This window comes from Gymnoscopelus microlampas (assembly GCF_963454915.1).
Source record: "Gymnoscopelus microlampas genome assembly, chromosome: 7".
In the NCBI taxonomy this organism is placed as follows: Eukaryota; Metazoa; Chordata; class Actinopteri; order Myctophiformes; family Myctophidae; genus Gymnoscopelus; species Gymnoscopelus microlampas.
Window position 1 is genome coordinate 29,100,661 of NC_139944.1, and position 20,625 is coordinate 29,121,285.

At 39.3% G+C, this 20,625-nt stretch overlaps 1 protein-coding gene across 1 annotated transcript in view; it reads right to left on the reverse strand.

The window, feature by feature from the left end:
* The window catches only part of fhit (fragile histidine triad diadenosine triphosphatase), a 323,710-nt gene extending 313,864 nt beyond the window's left edge, over positions 1–9,846 (reverse strand). The window contains exon 1 of the mRNA XM_084063263.1: positions 9,750–9,846. The gene's annotated coding sequence lies outside the window, so the exon portion shown is untranslated. The remainder of the gene's footprint in view (positions 1–9,749) is intronic.
* Positions 9,847–20,625: the final 10,779 nt, after the last annotated feature.

Below are 20,625 nucleotides of genomic sequence, written 5' to 3' on the forward strand. Positions count from 1 at the left end.
AGAAAAAAAAACAATGATGCTGTATTCCAGGACACACTGGAGCGCCATATCCGATTATGGATCATAGTTTTATATTAATCACTGAGGGAAAATGTATTAGTTTGAATTAGCATATCCTATCCTACATTGGGATTGGACACCGATATACAGTAATCCAGAATAGACTTCATCTTCATCAGACGATAAAACTTGTAGGCTATTGTGATCAACCAGTTTTATAATCTAGTAGAGATCTACCGCAACAATGGTTTGTCTGTAGTCTCCTGCAACATTAAGGCATGGCAGGCTATTGCAATCAAATCACCAAATTGTGGTCACCCTTGCAGAAACAGCAAATACGCAAAGGGACATAATTATGTTTAGGCTTTGAATGAAACAAATGAATAATAAATAAAAAGTGGTTTGAATTTGTCTATGAGCCCAGTTATGCATTCTTACTTCAAAAACAAGTAATAGATCCTTAACAGACATCATTTTCTTTTTGACAATGTTGGGCACATATGTACATTTTGTTTGTGATTTGGAACTATTGTAATTGACTTTGCATGAAGAATAAGGCATTCTAATAACAGCCACACATGTTTTCTGCCATGTGCGAGTGTCTCAGAGCAGAAGTGAGTTTGTGTGTATGATTTTTCACCAAGTTATACCCGGCATCCCTATTTTGGCCATTTCATTATGGCCGAAATGTTTCAAACATTTTCAAAAGATATGTAGATCAGCTATTTTTGAAAACATTTGATTGAATAGGGCTTAAGTGGTTAAAGTTTAGTTTGTGTGTAGTTTATATTTACTTGTTCATTGTATAATAAAAGTTAACGCTCTTTTCATATATTGAAGTGTATTATATACGTACAGTAATAAAACAATCTACCAAAACACTTAAGTTCATTTTTATTTATTTCCTTTCTTATAAGTTAAATGTTCTCAAACTGAAACTTAATTCAAATCTATGTCTTACAAATCTAAGATGTGGCACCTTTTTACAAAATGTCAGTTAAAACATGGTAACCGGTAGTCTAGGACCTGGCACCAGTCAGGCTCTAATAATGATTAACAGACACCAGAGTGAATGAGAGAGGTAAAATAATAAAATATTATGACAGCTCAACGAGGAACACATTTTTTTTATGACAAAATGAACTGCAAAGCAGCATGACAGTATGGTCTTCTTTTAGCACTTGGGTGCAAACTCCCTTAATTTTGTGTGCATTTTAATGAAAACAACACCATCCTGTAAAGTGGCACTTGGACTTAACTCAAAGATGCCCAGGTGGACACCAATACGGAATACCCATTTTTGTCGTCATATTGCCAGAACCGCGCGCCAGACATGGCAATGAGAGCTACAGTAGTAGTGTCAGAGATGGACTGGCAAAGAGCTGCTATAACCAGAGCCCTAGCCTCGCTCTTAACCTCCCTAAGGAGGGCCTTTTCCTGCCATCCGCTCCATCCCTTTCCCTTCCATTCCCAGAGAGAGGCTCCCACGGGTGACAGGGAGGCGCTGGGATGCTGATAGTGACAGTAATTAAAAGGGTTGATTAGAGTGACGGAAGGAGGACACCCAGGGAGAAAACAAGATTCTGAAGAGGGGGGCCGAGTGAGCGCAAGGTAGAGAGAGAGAGAGAGAGAGAGAGAGAGAGAGAGAGAGAGAGAGAGAGAGAGAGAGAGAGAGAGAGAGAGAGAGAGAGAGAGAGAGAGAGAGAGAGAGAGAGAGAGAGAGAGAGAGAGAGAGAGAGAGAGAGAGAGAGAGAGAGAGAGAGAGAGAGAGAGAGAGAGAGAGAGAGAGAGAGAGAGAGAGAGAGAGATGGAGAGCATTATGAGCAGATATCACGTCAGATCAGTCCTCAAGTTAAGAGGGATAGCCTTTTTTTGTCCTCGGTCACTTCAATTGGTTGGGTGGAATCTCAGGAGTGCCGCCATCATGAAAGACCCAGAAAAAAACGTAATTTACAGAGTCAAGGATGTTGGCTCTATTCCGTGTGTTCACGTTAAAGAGAAGAACAGGATCTGTAGGAGACACTTGCTTAAACAGAAGACCCAATTTTTCCCCCATATAATCTGTATGGCATGGTTAAGGCGCATTCCAGATAAGACGAAATGCTCTGATCGGCAAGTCCCCGATTCGACTCCCGGGGCCGAATGGACCACTTGCTGACGCTGTATGGTGTTCCCCTATTATCTCTCAGTATTTCCGTATTGGTTCTCTTCACAAAAGATGTCTTCGGGGAAAAAAAAGACACCTTGACTAATTCACAAATATTAATTGTGTTCCCTTGTACATTTTAATTACCTCTAAAGTGACATGCTTGCTCTTGGTCAGAGAAATGTCAGTGACAGGGCATCATTCATCGGATGACCACTCAAGGTCATTCAGCATCCAGAGCCATGCTGCCTCAGGTGGAGTTCTATTGGAGTAAATCCAGCAGCTAGACTGCTGCCTCTATCCGGCTGTCAAGGCTGTCAAATGTTACCGACGTAAACTTTCATGCAGGTCATTGCTGTTAAGGACCTTAACAACTTTAGGGGAACAAAATAACAACTGTGTTTACTGTGGTGATGAAAGTAGTACATTTATAAAGACTCATGTAAAGTGCTATGACAAAGCTCCTGTTACAATGTCTATATTCCTATATATGTTTTGTTTTACATGCCATGTTTGTATAGCTTTTCTAGACGATTTCAAAGCGGATTGTGCTGTTCATTAGTAGGATCATGCACGCAATGGACGCAACGACGGTGAGTAAGTTGAAGCTTCTACTTGCAGAATGGCGTATCGCTTCATGTTCCACGTCGGTAGCTTTGCACTTGCCTTTACATCATCTCAGCATATTAAATTAAGTTGCACCAGTAGATTTGTTAGTTTTGTCAACACCGTTGCATGAATTACGTTAAAAATAACGTAATAATTTGATTGGAATGTGCAAGGAAACATTTGTGAAACATGTGTGATGATCCATGATGATATTGGAGAGCTTTCCAATCCACGGCACTGTACACTACTATCACCGAATCAGGCTGCTACTGCATGCTTACAGAATACAGTGAGTGAGGAGCAATGATCTGGTGGGTGGTAACCATACCGCTTGATTTATGCACGTGCCACACGCTGAAAACAGATATACAAGCCCACAACACTTGTGGATGCAATGCGTTGTGTTGTGAGCTTGTACATCTGATATTTTCAGCACCACCTTCCCTGTTTATTGACCAATGAGACCTCCTAATGCTTAAATTATACAAGTGTTGCGCAATGGAAAAAAAAGCTAGAAACAAAAACGAGCAAATTCAGCCCATTCAACAATTTGCCGGGTGCACGGCTCACAATGTATAAAACAAAGAATAGCCGGCACTCAGTAGTCCCTCTGGTACTTTTTAATTAATAAGGCACGGGCATACACGGACACGTTTTGGCGTCAAGCCTTCCTCAGAGTGCATCAGAAAAAGAAAGCGGTCAGTGGTGTTGTTTGTACCAGGGGGGAATAAAAGAAGACAAGGACTTTAGCTGTCGTTTGTGGTTGTAAATAACGGTGTTCACTCTCCATTCCGACATCTCACCACTCCGACTAGTGGCTTCCGCGTGCGGTTAGGGTTAGGGTTAGGGTTAGGTATAGGGTTCGTCAACGTCGGAAAGGCGACATGTCGGAAAGGAGAAATGCACCCGTAAATAACCACCGTGACTCGTCAACATTTTTTATTTATTTAAAATAAATGTTTTTTAAAAAAAGTTACAACTTCAACCCCAGGGGAAACACTGAAACCTTATCCTTTGGAAAGCAAAGATTTCCTGTTGTTTCCCCCCTTTATTTTGATATGGCAAAGCCTAATGAGTTGGCATAGCCATATAAGAACAAAGCAGTTAACAATATGACATTCTGCCATGTGCATGCAGAAATTGTGTAGGCAAGGGCATATGCACATAGAGAGTAATATGTAAATGCTTCTGTGCCAAGAGGACTCTTATGGAGCACTTATTTTTGCAGGCAACATTATTCTACTTCACGGCAACTGGCATCTCTCCTGATATAATCTATTTTCTACGTGCCAAAAAAGATCAACAAGATCCTCTCCTTCTGATTCATCACATTAACTGTTCCATATAAATTATAAATACCAAATAAATAATGAAGTGTCCGCATCAGTGAGTTCAGTTTATATTTGGATGCCAAGCAGCAAACAATGTCACCTTAGCTTGAACAAAAGTCACCAAAGTCTGTCGAGAGTGTTTTTTTTTACTGGGACACGATACAGGATTTGTTGTACTTTTGGTATTGTAGGCTGGTTGTGCTGCATTGGACTTTTATTTGTTTAATTAAGCTCACTCAAGTTTTGACCCAATCAACAGAAACCAGTAGGTAACAACGGCAATTTGCATAGCCGTCAACCGTTGCATAACAACGTTGATTTATTTCACTGTGATGGTCGGGCATGTCCATATATGGGCACAACCATTGCCTAACAATGCATATTTATGCTTCAGATAGACTCATGAACTTTATACAGTAGATGAGGAATATACAATAACATTGAAAGCTGAATAAGTACAAACAATGTAAACAAAATGCAACCGAATTTAACATGATGATAACCTATAAAACCAAGAATGGACAAGTTCAGATTAAAGTACAAGTCTGTGCCTCTCCCCATTCTGAATGTTCTAATCTAGACACACCACTGGAGACCACAGGCACCCTGGCTAACGTGACCATGTATGAGTAATGAAGCTGCAGATATTGACTGTTCATTCGTGAATGAACATATTACAAGTCTGTGGTCATAATTTTTAAACGAATATTGTTCTGCAATACGTATTCATTAATATTTTCTTTTTCAACAGTACGGACCTTTAGAGTAGAAGACAGATAGCCTACCAATATCACCACTTATCCATATAGTCATTATAGTGACAAATTGAAAATTGGGCCTTCCAAGATCTAATTCCCAATGATCATCATAATCCAATTAAAATAATTAATAGCATTTTCTTTCGCTCTCTTTTTTTCCTTGTGACCAAGTACAAGTAATGAGTACACGCTAATAAATGCAATCGGACAGGCTCCGTTGCATTTACGGCCTCCGGTTATGGAATCTAGACGTGATATGAAGGAATGTGGCATTTACTGAGGCTAATATTTCCTATCATTGCTCAGTGTAGCATGCACATCCACCAGCTGGGAGAGATAATGCACAAACAGGATAATAGATTAGCTTTTCTGTAATATATTTTTTTATGAAACTACAGGCAGTTTTAAAAAAGCTACAGGGTGAAATATCAAATATAATCTTTCTTAATAACAGACAGAGATGGTAGACATACACCGATGGTTGTCATGTGTTATGAAAAAATGTCAAAGAAATGGTTCTAGCAAAGGTTATCCAAATACTGTTAAAATGAAATTAGTGCTTAATGTATCTGTAGCAGGTTCTCTTCTAAATCTGTAATACTGAGGTGTGTTTGCTCATCTGCAGTGGTGGATAGTAACAAAGTACTGTACTTAGAGTAAGTATGTTTTTTGAGTATCTGTACTTTGCTTGAGTATTTGTAATTGTATATTTTTATTTGACAAATATTGTCTTTTGGACTCCACTATTAACCTCCATTTCAAATATAGTGACAATATCATATCTACAAGCTCACAACGCATCATGATACAACGCATTGTGAGCTTGTAGATATGTAAACATGGAATTATCAATTTTGGCAGGACTAACTTAGCTATAAATAATCTTCACATGGGATATCTCATTTTATAAAGTGTGGCTTCCCTGTACAATCTGTAGCTATGGGTAGCAAGTTAGGTGTGTTTTTTGTCAGTGAAGCAGAAATTATGTTAGATAGATACTTTATTTGTTCCCGCAGGGCAATATCAGTCGCCAAGAGGCAGCACAGCAGTTAAACAAAGTTACAGATACAGAGTAAGGAAAGTAGAGAAAAAAGACTGTTCATGTTCTACGTTGATCTGAAGCCTGGACATGTTCTACGTGTTCAGGAGGGACCCATTGTTGGGTTGCAGAACAGTTTTATGGTTCACAAGCAAATATGCCATTTTTGTTCACAAATACTGGGGGATCACAATACTGTAGCTAAAATAGCAGATCTACAAGCTCACATGTCACAATGTGGTGCATTATGAGCTTGTAGATCGGCTATTTTAGAAATTATCTATAGAAATTAAAGTTAGGGTAAGTGATATTTGTGGGTTAAAACAAAAAGTATTTTGTTAAAAGGTAGCTGATAGTAATTATTGCTATAGAGTGTTTGTTCAGTAACAGATGTCTCCCCGTCTCTCCAGCTCTTTAATAAACAGAAAATACATTTTCTGGTACAGTAGGTGTCAAAATCTCAGCCAATCAGGAGAAAGTACCCATTTTTAAGCTTCATTTTGTGTTGCCTGCCCATTTCTTAGTGTCATCACTTCCAATTGCACTTGTTTAATCTATATCCTGATTGAGTTCTCTATCCTGATTGGATAAAATTGGAAATGAAACTGAAACTGAAACGAAAATGGCAATGCAATAAAGAGCTGGAGAGACAAGGAGACTCGTTTTACTGAACAAACACTAGTCTATAGCAATGAGTATACTATCAGAATATAGAGCTATTTAACACTTATGTTTAACCAAAGAAAATCACTTACCCTACCTTTAAATACTTTTGTATTATATAAATAAATGAATTCGAAATTATTTTAAGCCCCATATTATTAATTGATTGATTGATTGAATACTTTATTTAGAAAGACATGGAAACAGTACATTGAAGTACAATTCACAATACAATTAAGCCCCATTTTGAAATAGGGCTAAAAGGGTTAATTCATAATGTATTATTGTAAGTTGTGTAAGTTCTCTTTTGGGTCATGAGCTGAACAAGTTTGGGAACCCCTGTTCTAAATTGATTTGAAGCTTGTGTATTGTATGTATATTGCATTATATGTGAATATAATGTCAGAGGGAGTCAATTGGCACATTTCTGTGCTGAGCTGTCTCAGCTCTCATGTGTCCGTCTGATAATGAGAATACATACATGATCCCCAGTGGTCAGAACAGAGTATTACATCTAAGAAAAAATAAACTAAGGTATATTTACTCTGCGAATGACACTGTTGATGAGGGTGGTCCCTGTAATACAAATGGATATTGGCACTGCCTGGATATTATGTACAGGCAGTGCTGTAATTGTATTTCTCCGCATCCTTAGCCTAAAGCCATGTGTACCATCTGATATAAAGCTCTTCTCTTTGTCAGTGCAATATTAAGTTGAAGCGGTATTCTGCTGTGTGCTGCAATTCTATTTTAGATTCTGGCAATCATGCCTGCCTAATAGCACATTTACACAATTCCTCATATAGACAATGTACCTGACTCAAAGACAATGTTGTCTTTCTGTATCAGTTTACTTTGTTGTTGTATTGCTGCATAATATGTAAGCCTAGAGAGCAAGCAACCATGTGAAATGTACAAACGGCAAATTGCGAATAAAAATGAGAATCTACACTGACTGTCACATACGCCTCACATCATTGTTGTTGGGGTTACTAGCGTCACATAGGCAGAATATATATTCTGTATTTCAATTACGTATTTTAATTAGATAGACACAGTGACTGGAGTGGAGTGTCTTGCTTCATTTGTTTTAGGCTTCTGTTCTGTTTTTCCACTTGTGTGCATGCTGCATGTTAAGCATGGAAAAAAGAATTAAAATACATAACTGAAATGGAGAATTATACTAATAGTTGCTTTATAGTATAAGTAATTCAAAGATAATTATACCTGTATTTGTGTTGCCTGATTGAAACCAGTGTTTCCTTGGAGATGGTTCACACATCAGGGATCAGCTGTCAAAATGTCAAAGGCTGTCAGTCAGCGCTTAGTGTATTTTTACATTTTATTATTTGATTAACTGACTATCATTTCCAGCGATGATGAAAAACTGAAGTTGCTGAATAATATATGGTGCTGTATGATGTCAGTAACATCTTTTACAAAGATAGAAAAAAAACAATGACGCTGAAGTGAGACGTACGTGACAATGGGTTTAGGCCCTGTTTAGATGACAACGGTCTCTAGAGAAAACGGCAAAATAAAACGTGAAACCTCCTTCCAGAGTGGAAATCTTTGGAAAGGCTCCGCCTCGCGTTTCCATGTAAACGGGCATTTCGGGAGAAGCGACAAAACATCTGACGTCTTGGCTCACGTCGGCTCACGCCACGTGCGCAATGTAAACAAACAGTTGTGATAGGAAGAACGGGAGTGGTTCTACGCATGCGTGACTGGTCTATATGGCAGCGCATCACCACCACCTGGCATGTACACTACAGCATTTTCAATCACTGTTGCGTCACCGTGTAAACGCAGAATAAAAAGTGAGAGCGCAACGGCACTTGTCGTTTTCTATTCTGATCGTTGCTGTGTAAACGCGGCCTTAGTTTACAAGAATCTGTGCTGTGATACTGAGGTGTAACATAGGCTACATAGCAAATCAGTGTAGATTCTCAGTAAATTTCAGTTCTATAAGGTTTTTTTGTGTAACTATATCACCATAGGAGAGGTCACCATTCATTTGATGTACTTGCATTTGTTAAACGGAAACATTGTTCTATATTGTGTAGTCTTTATTTCCAAAGGTCTGTAAACAGAAGGATGGCTGAAGGATTCTAGACCACTCATGAACAGAAAGTAAAACAGCAGTCAATATTGTATCGGAACATGTGGGGGACCCTGTCAAAGGTAATAGCAAGCCACCAGTACAAAGGGTGCTTAGCTTAGCTTAGCTGTGAGACTAAAGAACACAGCTCTGTATAACAAAGGCAGAGACATATCTTGAGAATTCAGCCCAGTTGTACCTGGCTTTAAAAGCTTGGCCAGCAATTCTCATACCCTCGGGCTAGACAGCTGACAAAAACAAGCACTGCTTTTTTAGTCTTCTTTTAAGAGTTGATTACCTTCCCCACTGCTCGTAGCTCACTCCTTCACTACCTCTCCTCTCTAATCCATCTCATTCTATCTTCCTTTTGTACATCTTTCCTACAGTCCCTCTGCTGTCAGCTCTCTCTCCCACCTTGCAGCTTCTTCTATTCTCCTATCAAGTCCCCACCCCCCCTTGCAGCTCCAAATCAGATATTGCCTACTATCTTTCTGCGTTAGACTGTCGTTGTGTGCCATCAGATATAGCAACATATTTTCATTGCCAGTACGGAAAATAGATTAAGAGTGAGAGAGACTGACGAGGAGCCGAATGTTTAACGTGATTGAGAGTGAGGGGCCTTTGTTTACAATCGGATTAAAACGACACAAACTACAGAGTGGGGATAAATGGCTGTCGTCCACTAGGGCACCGTGGATCGGGGGCCACGAGCTTATCATTGGTCCACTGTTGGAATTGACATGCGCTAAGCTCCTCAGAGGAAGACACAGGCAGTGGCGGCCACACTAACAGGATAGGCTCAGCTGAAGGGCATCAGAAATAAGCATGTTACTCCAGAAGGGCCCGGTGCCTTTATTGCGTTGGCGCCCTTTTTATTGCATTTGAATGATCCGAAAGGTCATGGATGACTTGACTTATCCTCATTGATTTTTTGCCTCCCCCCTGTACACAGTATGTTCATATACAGTACAGCCTACATGTTGCTGAAGGAGTTTCATAATGTTCTGCCCTTCTGTGCTATTCCAAAGTTTTGAGCTCAGCAAAGTCTCTTTTGGAGTTCAAAGCCAGGGTGCAGTATGTTTGCTGCTTGTATAATATTTACCTGTCTGTAAGATGACTCTTTGGCTGATGTGTAGATCACCTCTGTATCAGGCTGCAGTCGAGTGAAGACTCCTCAGATGCTCAGCTCTGCGTTACCTGTGGGGACAGGAAACATGTAAATGTGCCAGAGAGTAACAGGAGAGGTTGGAGTGTTGATATTCAGCTCAGGGTTCGACTGACCCCGTTCTCCATGCCTCGGTGCTGACCTCAAGACCTTGCAGTGAAAATCATTTGGCAGCTCTTGCTCCCTGCCGTACATGACTCTGATACTGACCTCTGAGTGCATGCAGACTAACTGAGACACGCACGCACGCACGCACACACACACACACACACACACACACACACACACACACACACACACACACACACACACACACACACACACACACACACACACACACACACACACACACACACACACACACACACACACACACAAACACACAAACACACACACACACACACACTTATAACTAAGGATTTCTTTCCCCTCCCATAGGCAGCACTACTCTCTCTCTCTCTGTGTCGGCCTGTCTCTCTCCATTCTTACTGCTCCCTTTTCGAAACGTATCAAGGATTGCAAAAACAGTCAGGGATGACCTGATGGACCCAGACAACGTCTACTTCCATCACTTTATTTTTAGGTCATCCGTTTTGTAATTGCAAAACACTACCCTGAATAGAATTCTAAAAATGAAACGCATACTCTATCTCTATGTTGACAGCATCAATTCACATTGCCAAATGTATATGACATTCAGATTTAGATGAAAGATCCCCCCATAGAAATACAAAAAGACGAAATGGTCTAACCCCTTTTTCGAACACCACAACAAATAACAGGCTTGTATTTCTGAACTGACATTAACCACTTAAGCCCTATTTTCAAACATTTTCCAAAAAGATTCTGAGAATTTTAAACCTTTTGAAGACCTCTTATAGACAATTTCATGCTATAAAAAAACGGCAATACCAAAGATCTTAAAACAGCTTAAAAAGGTTTACTTGTGCTCAAATTATTGTTAAAAGGTTGAACTGTTGTGGAATTGTTGGCATTATTGAACTGAATTGAATATGAATGAATGTGAGTACACTGTGTCGACTGTACAGTATACTAATAGATTTATTTTCTCTCGTCAGATTATTTTATTTATTCTCCACAGCTGCCTTTTCAAGTCAAGTCAAAAGCAGGCTTCCAGATCTTTAAAACATTTTTAGACCTTCGAGAGAGAGATTATCAAGTAAAATATTTCACTAGTCACAATCGACAGGTTTAACACAGCAACGCGTACAGTATGAATAACTCTGAATACACATGAACTATTGGCCCTTGTATAATAATGGGTTCTGCCTGATTTATACTTGGTTACGTGCCGTGTCATGCACCGAAAATAGCCGAAGTGCGCGACACCGGCACACAACTAAGTACTGTACAACTCAGGCTCTAGGTTAAATGAAGACATTACATGGTACACTTCGTCAACAGCCCAGCTGGACGTGAAATGGGATAAGTTCTACGTGCTGGGGCCAAAGTGATGACGCACACCACTCTAACACAATATGCCCTCATGTCGGACGAGCTGGAAAAATACAATGCTTTGGGAGAATGGACGCGGCTGTATTGAATTATACATGAAGTGGAGGGAATCAAATCAACTGCGCGAGGTATTGCTGCAGCATGAATAAATGGTGCATAATTGATAACCAAGCTCCCTTACATTATGCATCCACGTTTGCAAATCTTCCACATGAAGTTATGACGCAAGGAAAGCCATGGGATCAAGGGAGCCACAGTATCAGTGATCTAATGAAGCACACCGTTAATGCTTCATGGTAATACCCGCTGCTATCTGGGGAGGCCAACCCTTTCCAACAGTGCGAGTTTACATTGAACCAAGCTATATGAGGAAACGTAACAGGTAAGACTTAAATGCAGCTTCCAATTTGTCATGGTGCAGAAAGCACTGTGCAGGCCAATAAAGCACCAAAGCCTGACATCACTGCCGCTAGAGGGCGCTATCCCCCTGGATCAAGGTGTTATTTTTTGTATTGGATTTCCCGTAGGATAATCTTAGATTGCGTCATATAAGAACTGTGTTCCAGAAATAAACAAATCAGCCGGGCGATTTTATTCATATGGATATGAAGCATCAACTGACGGTGAAAAAGGGTATCCAAAGGGTAATATATATATTTTTTAATCCACAGACATTATCAAATGTAACTCAATATCATAAACGACAGAGTCACATACCTGACAATATTGCTGGGGTGGTTTGTTTATTTTTGGAACACACAGCTCTTATATAATGTGATCTAAGATTCCCCTACAAAAGGACTTCGGTACTCTATATGAAGATTATTTAACCACTGTCTGAAACCCTATACCGGGGTCCCCCTTGATCTTTATTAGGCCCCCTAATTGTTTTGCTTCTACAACAAATTTCTTCTGCGAAAATAGCAGATCTACAAGGCAAGCACACAACAATGAGCTTGTAGATCTGCTATTTTCGTCAAACGTTCACCCCCGAATAGAGATGCTAGGGTTCATGTGGTCAGAGGGCAAGTAACACATAAGTATATAACTAATTGTGACATGCCAGTTCTGCCAAAATACATATTTAAAAGAAAACATGGAAGAAATTAAATTGAGTCTTTAAACTTTTATTCAATCAAGAAAATCTAGAAGTCTAACTAATTTGGTAATTAATTTAATGCCAAAACTGGCTGAAACAACGCTTCGGGTGATACTCTCAGCAGGTGTGGTGGAAGACAAGTTCACTTCGAGTTCTGACAAGCTAGGCTGCCATATGTGTCAAGAAGGGGTTATGTTTTTTGTTCAGTTTTTCTTGATTGGTTTCATAAAAAAAATGCCACAAAGGCAGATGGTACCCATATCAAGTCCTTAAACAGCACAAACAAGAACTGGATAATTGAATTGTCTGTCTGCACATTAAAAACAAGCAAAAGTTCCCAGATCCTCCTGACAGTTAAATGCACCTCCACCTACTATGATTATAGTTGATTAAGTGATTGATAGTATGATTAAGTTTCCTGTTTATTACAACCACCTGGCTCATCAGTTCAGACTGGCTGCAAAGCAAGAAACGAATGTGCCGGTTTCGTAGTCAACGGTCTAGTGTACTTTTTTTTCTTTTTTAAGGATGCCGATGTTGGTCGGTCGGACGGACGGTGGGTTAGTCTATCCATGGTATATTTTGTATGTATCTGCAATTTCATTAGGCTACAATATCTTATCCTGCCTGTTTTTATCATGCCAAATTGCCACACAGGAACAAATAATGGAAATACTGTGTCACCATGATCAGTCATGACCATATAAGGACTTTCCGATGCAGCTACCACTGCCAAATATGGACTGTGTGTCATCATGGCATCAGGCCCTAATAAATCAGTCGTCATATATGGCCATACACGGGACACAACGACTCCACTACACAGTACAGAGGAGAGAACACTACAGGTATTATTCAGGAATTTGTGGAAACATATTAACATACTTCGCTACTCACCAAAACAAAGACGGTTGAAAAAGGAAAAATGACAGCAATATAAACAACATGGGGGGGAGGATTGGTGAAAGGGAGAAAATGAAAAAAATGTCTGACTGCCAACATGTCTATTCTATGTGACTCTAATAAAGATATTTATTTTAAAAAATAACTGGGAACACTCTGAGCCCCCCACCTCACGTCTAAAATACACTTTTTGGCCAGAATAGAAAATATTTCACCGGAAGTAAAAAGTGTTTTTGGTTACTCCACAGTGCCCTCTACAGATCTGGTAAATGGAATTTTCCTATGGACCAGATTCTTCCTTCCGGTGAAATATTTTCTTTTCTGGCCAAAAGGTGTATTTTAGACGTGAGGTGGGGGGCTCAGAGTGTTACCACTTGGTAGAATAGGCTTTCAACTCCATAAAACCGTTTTGTTTTGGTGAGTAGCAAAAGTGTATTTTTATTTTTTACCACAGACGAGAGGCTGCGCTACTGTGGTGCGAGGGGAAAGAAACAAGCTCACAATATGACGCATTGTGAGCTTGCAAATCGTCTATTTTCAAATGGCCAAAATGTAGGTGGGCTAAAATGGGCTAAAGTAGGTACCGTAATAAGTGGAGTAAAAGGAGTAAAAGTGAAATATTTGCCTCTGAGATGTAGTGGAGTAGAAGTAAAAGTACTGAAAATTGGAAATACTCCAGTAAAGTAAAAAAAATACCTAAAAATGGTGCTTAACTTAAGTACAGTACTTGAGTACATGTACTTCGTTACTTTACACCACTGGCATGCTCTCCATCCTAATGTAGCTAGCATCCTGCACATAGGCTGAAATAGGTCCAAATTGCAGCCTACTATTTATTTAATGCTAAAATCTAATCATGGCCAAGGAAAAATACCATGCGTGTGCATGTTTCTTCAGTAAGATACCCTCCTCGCAACCACAGATGAAAATCTCTGCGATGTCAGTACAAGCTGGTGAAGCCCTGAAAAGTCATATCATGACAGTCATAACGAAACTTCAACCTGGTTTTCGCACTTTCTCCATTTACAGCCCGTACATCTACATAAACTTTCAGATGTCAAATATGAAGTGCTTACCCCATGGCCACGGCTGTTACGATTCACTTCGGGGGCGTAGAAGTACCCGTATGTCCAGTATTGTTCAATAAAAAGCATTTTAATCCGGTCGGCAGCCATTTTCTCATAATTATAATGTATCAGAGTGCAATACCCCTCCCAACCGATAGGGTCGCGTAGTTGAAAGCATATGGAGAAAATTCGGAGAAAATGTCCACCGATCGGATTAAAATGCTTTTTATTGAACGATACGGAAGATACGGGTACTTATGCGGCCCGAGTAGAATTGTAACATCCGTGGCCATGGGGTAAGCACTTTATAGGCCTATTTGAAATCTGAACGTTTATGTAGATGTACGGGTTGTAAATGGAGAAAGTGCAAAAGACAGGTTGAAGTTCAGCCATGACGCTCGTGACGGACGAGCGTCGTGTGATCAATCGCAGAGACGGCGAAAACTTCTGGGAACTCAGATTATGTGATCAATGGCTAGTGAATCTCTAACTCACATTGACAGAATTAGGGAAGTGGAATGATGGGACACATACTTAATACAGTGTCCACACACGTATATATGGAACTGCAATTTGGTGTCTACACATATTATCACACATCAGTACATTTATTTTCGTAGTACTACTTGTTCAATCGATAAAATGCCATGTCTACACATGCGAATCTGAGGTCCAAAACACACGAGCACCGACAGTTTACGGTTAACACTCACCTCCTTCCGCGTTATCCAGTCAGACACAGACAGTTGTATGGGAAATGTAGTTTTATTTCAATGGGATAGTGTTACAAATAGCGTAGGTTCGTTACTTAAAAGACTACAACTACCACAATGACGATCATCTCGATCTCTAACACGTGCGTTTGTGTAGTAATATGATCGCTATCTAAAGGGGCGTGTCGCATATCATAAAACGGGCAGTGGTGGAAAGTAACTAAGTACATGTACTCAAGTACTTAAGTACACATTTGAAAATAGCAGATTTACAAGCTCACAACATAAAGTGATGCATTATAGCTCTGTATATTATTATATTATATAAGAAGTATAACAATAATATATAACAATAACATTTACCTAATGAAGTAGCCTATATGTAGCAATACAACAATGTAAATAGTCTGTAATAACAAGTAAAAGTCCTGCATTCAGAATTTTATTTTAGTAAAAGTACAATATTGTCATCAAAATATAGGTATGCCTACCTAAAGTAAAAGTAGCCTGCTCATTAAGCAGAATGGCCCATTTCATAATATTGGATTGTAATTAGTATAATGCATCATCATCACTTTAAAGTTGCAGCTGTTAAAGATCATTAACAGCTGTCATCATGGTCTACATAGACATCACTACAACAAAACACAGTATAGCCTAGGAGGACACTCACCACTGTTTCCCAAACAGTGGGTCGCTGACCGATTTTTGTGGTTAGTGAGTAAATATACCACTTTTTGTTTGTTTATTTTTTATAATTATTATTTCAAATGATTTAAAAAAATAAATCCTACATTGATTTTTCTTTTTAAATGTATGAATACAATTACAAACTAATTTCATAAATTACACAAATTAACTTGAACTTAAAAATTCAAATTAATTTATTTAACTTAACAAATTAACTTTTAAGAAGTAAAAATAGAAAAGTTACATTTAAACTTTGTTGTATGGCGGTGTCTCCTACAGAAAATAGCCTACCTACAAGCTCACAAATGCCTCTTTCTTTCTTTCTTTCTTTCTTTCTTTCTTTCTTTCTTTCTTTCTTTCTTTCCAATTGCTGTAGCCTACTAGTTTTGGCTTCAATCTATAGTTTTTTGTGGGGTTTTTGTCAATCAGACAGACATAAAGGAGTAGTTCACCCAAAAAATGACTTATTTTCTATCAATTACACACCCCATGAAGCCTTGAATTCATGGAGATTTTTTTGTTTTTTGTTGCATTCCTAAGCCAATAATTTGATGACCGGCGTAGTCTCCGGTAGGTGACTCAAAGAGTCTCCTACTGAGTCTCCTCCTACTGACCGATGACCTGGTCATGAAAGTATTGATTTAGAAATGCGACAAAAAACAAAAAATATCCATGAATTCAAGGCTTCATGGGGTGTGTAATTGATAGAAAATAAGTCATTTTTTGGGTGAACTACTCCATTAACTTAAAACTAAACTGAAGTCATTGTATCTTTCGTTAGTCTTTCCAACCAGAGCAGTGTGTGATTATCTACTAAACAATTATTAGATAAAAACGTAGCTTTATAGTCACTGTTATAATATGGTTATCTTCATAAATTCCTTGATAAACCTACATGCTGAAGTTGATTTCCCACGAGGCTGATTCCAGGACTTGATTCTGTCACAAAGTCCTGACACACTTCCACAGGAATACCCTAATTATGACCCTTACTTTTAGAATTATTATAGGCCTAGAGCCTAGACATCTATTTCAACATACTGTAAGAGTGGGGTAATTTTGTGTTCTACCACCAGTATCCTCCAGCATTGTGAGCCCTGCAAAGTAACTAGATAGGCTAACCACATTTTGTAAAATGCATTGTACAACATTAGTTCTTAATGTGTTTTTTTGTAATAAAGGTATATTAAACTGGATGATAATTTGTCCACATACTGTATGACTTTGAGCATTTTCAAATCCCTAGCCTCCCCTCACTTGTATTACAGTGATGTCTGTCCTGCTTTGCTCTACTTCTCATGCAGAGTCAATTTGATGCATTGGACCTTTCCCTTCAGACTGGCAATTGATAGCTGTCCCTTTACTGTCAGTGTCAACTGCTCCTTCCAGGCAATTCATTGCTTGGCTATGCTACCAATATTACCTTGTGAAAACATCTCTTTGTATCCCAACAGAATGCATTTGAATGTTGCTGTGTGATGGCTGTAGGCCTACTTCATGGGTTGCTCTGATAAAGAAGCTTATGTAGAGCCAGACCGATATATCGGTTTGGCCGATAAATCGGCCATTATTTGACACTTTTGGTATCTGCAATTATGCAGCCAATTATGTAGGTTTCCCCCCCAAAAAAATAGCCGATCTACAACGTATCACATTGTGATGCATTCTGAGCTTGTAGATCAGCTATTTTTGAATTTTCTATTTTTGAACTTTCTAATTTTGAAAAAACTTTCATCAAATCCAATCCATTGTCCCAATCCATTTTTCAAAAATATCAGTCAAAACATCGGAAATAATCAGTAGTCTAGGACTCTCCAAAATTGGGATCGGCATCAGACCCGAAAATCTGACATTGGGCTATACTAACTGCAAATGAGTCACCAATGCTTTTTACAGCTATTGTACGCTTCTTTGAGTTTCCTCCCACACAACCAAAATGTCCATTCATCTGAGGATGTTTGCTTTATTATATAGCCTTGTCATTGACCCCCACAGTTTGAGCAGATGCTGCAATTATTGAGACTCAGTTGGACTCATATTATTGCTTTGGCACATTTTAATTTCACCATTTGACTAGAAGCAATTTATGGGGTTTAACTCCTATAATGTATGAGGTATAGCTTAAATCCACAAGACAGGAATAGAGGAATTCACTTGGCTCTCACCATCACTTGTCTTTTTACAGTACAATATATGGACTGGTAATGATCTCATTAGTCAGGGTACCAGCCATAATTATAGACACCACCCTCCTTGTAATATTGACCTCTCCCTACATTTTTGTGGCATCCTGCCTCAAATCCAATATATGTGGTTTATTTTGTACGTTCTACCTCCCTATCGGCTTAACTACTAACTACTAACAACTGTCTTCATTTTCATGCCTCATTGATCTTCAGAGAATGTGATACCCCTTGCAAAGGGCTCTTGATATCAAGTTTATATTTCCCATTTTAGTTCAGAAGTACATTTGCATGTGACAGCTTTTACAGGCTAGGACATTCTATCTTATAACTCTAATAATAAAACTAAATTAAAAAATTTGGACCTGTGAGGATTGGTAGAGGATAGGCCCATATATGAACAGCTGCAAAGCTAATGAAGCTTTTTATATCAGCTGTAAATTGATTGTCGTGAGTCTGGGGGAAAAGAGACGTCTGTCAGATGCTGCTCAGCAGGAGACTTCTTGTCATAAAAGTCATAATTTGGTAGTTTGACCAGGCAAAGTGAGTAGCAATGGAACGTATTGATGAATTGTCATCCAGATGTGAGTGGGGAGATGTCAAGCTGGGATGATCCTGAATGGTTAGGACAGACTGACACACTGTTAAACTGTCTCGCTGTTGGTAAGCTTTACAATTCTCCCTGTCACATATCTGTACTGCTGTGACTCACAGCATTCCTGCCATACTGCTGCCTGGAAAAGGATAGTTATTCTGTATGAATTGATTTTTAAGAAATAAAGCGCTATCTCAGGCAAAGTTCTATTTCTCATACAGTAGGCATCACCCTCTAACAGGCCTCTACAGGCCATGAGGCCATACTAGTTAGTGTACATGCTTGTTTTGCACCAAAAACCAAACTGTACAGATTAGACAATCAGAATAAGCCTACAGCAGCCGATGGGGACCAGCTCTACAGTATGTGAAGGGTGGAAATAACTCCCCTTCTTTTGTTTCTTCTTTTTTTCCCCTTCTTGTTTACACATTTACTGTAGTCAAATACAGCCCGGTCTGGTCATAATTGTTGATCCTTGCTGGTGATTCTTCATGTGCTAGAGTTAGAAGAGTTGAGACCTCTTACAATGTCTTGACATGCCTGCATGTTTGACTTGGATATCAACAAGGACAAGTGTGGTAATAGTTCAACAGTAGCCTGGAAACCAGACGAATCTGCCATTGCAAAAAAATAATTGCCCTTGGCAGATTTAGTCTGGCATCGCTCAGTTGTGATTGGATTTCACTCCCTCTGAAGTATAGCGAGGGACCAATCAGGGCCCAGTATGCAAATGTCGGGCGGGTTTATCACCAGAGGATTCTTTTTATTCGGACCTTGGAAATTCCAGACTAATATCTACGCAGTGATATTTGTCTGGCCATGCCAGGCTATTTTCCCAGAGCCCTGCCTCTGTACCAGCATCAAACCCACTTCTTGTCCGGAGATAGAGGATGTAGATAGACAATGCCATGGAAGCTGGTGTGATCTGGCAGTGAAGGAGATGACGGCATATCCGCTCTCCCCACTGTGTCTGTGCATCTGTCCTTTTGCCAGAATGTTAGTTGACATTCAGTTGATCATTATGGTGAAATTTGTGTTATCGCCCCGACCCCAAGGAAGCATTCCACTCTGTGTGCTGCCTAGGGCTAGGCCCCGGAGTAAACACAGCCGAAAGCCCTCCTCCCACTCATCAGCAACAGACAGAGCAGGAAGGGTATGTGGCTTGTTCCACCCACTCTTTGCCCACGGGTGCACCTTCAAAAAAATAACAAGTGAGACAGAGAGCCTTTCCCAGTGAGAAAACAGGCACGTGAGTACAGTATAGTAGGCTATAATTGTTAATGGTGTGGTAGCATTATCACCATTCAAATTAACTGTTATAACTTTTGATTGGATTATCCAAAATGGCCATTCAGATAAAGAAAATACCTTCCAGTGACCAGGTAGGAGCTGCAATCACTTTCTGACAGGAGGAAAACTGCTTTTTATGGCATATATGGCCTTTTACAGGTATAACCAGTAACCACTGGTATATTGGTCTGATTGGGCTATACTGTTTGAAATATAACCCCCAAGAATGACACCAAGCCATTCAGTTAGGAGCTGCAATCACCTTCTGGTAGGAAACTGCTTTTTATGGCATATATGGCCAGGTATAACCACTGGTATTATTGAACTCATTCAGCTGGTTGAATATGTCGCACAGTTAACCAAGTTTTGCGTGTCATTGCGCGAGTCGGCGGCAATTATTTATAGCTCCCAGACTAGGTAATGATTATATTAGTTATAGTTCTTTATTATCCCTTTCCAGTCATTATATTTTGTAATTGTCATATATATATATATTATATTAGCCTATAAATTAAAAGTCCTTTCATAATTGGAGATTTTTACATCAATTAATTCTTGTTTACAATTTAATTACGGCAATAGGTTGATGCAGGGGCTTCGACCAAACAGAGCTCTTCAAAGAAAGGATGACACTGATGAAATGGTACCATAAACCACAACACAAAGGAAACTCTTCCTATGTCACAGACTGACCAAAATAGTACAGTAATGTGGTGATTTCCTCCATATTTAATTATGTGAGTTATTTATGACTATAATTTAATTAATGTTTCTCTTACTTTGCCTTCATTAGGTCC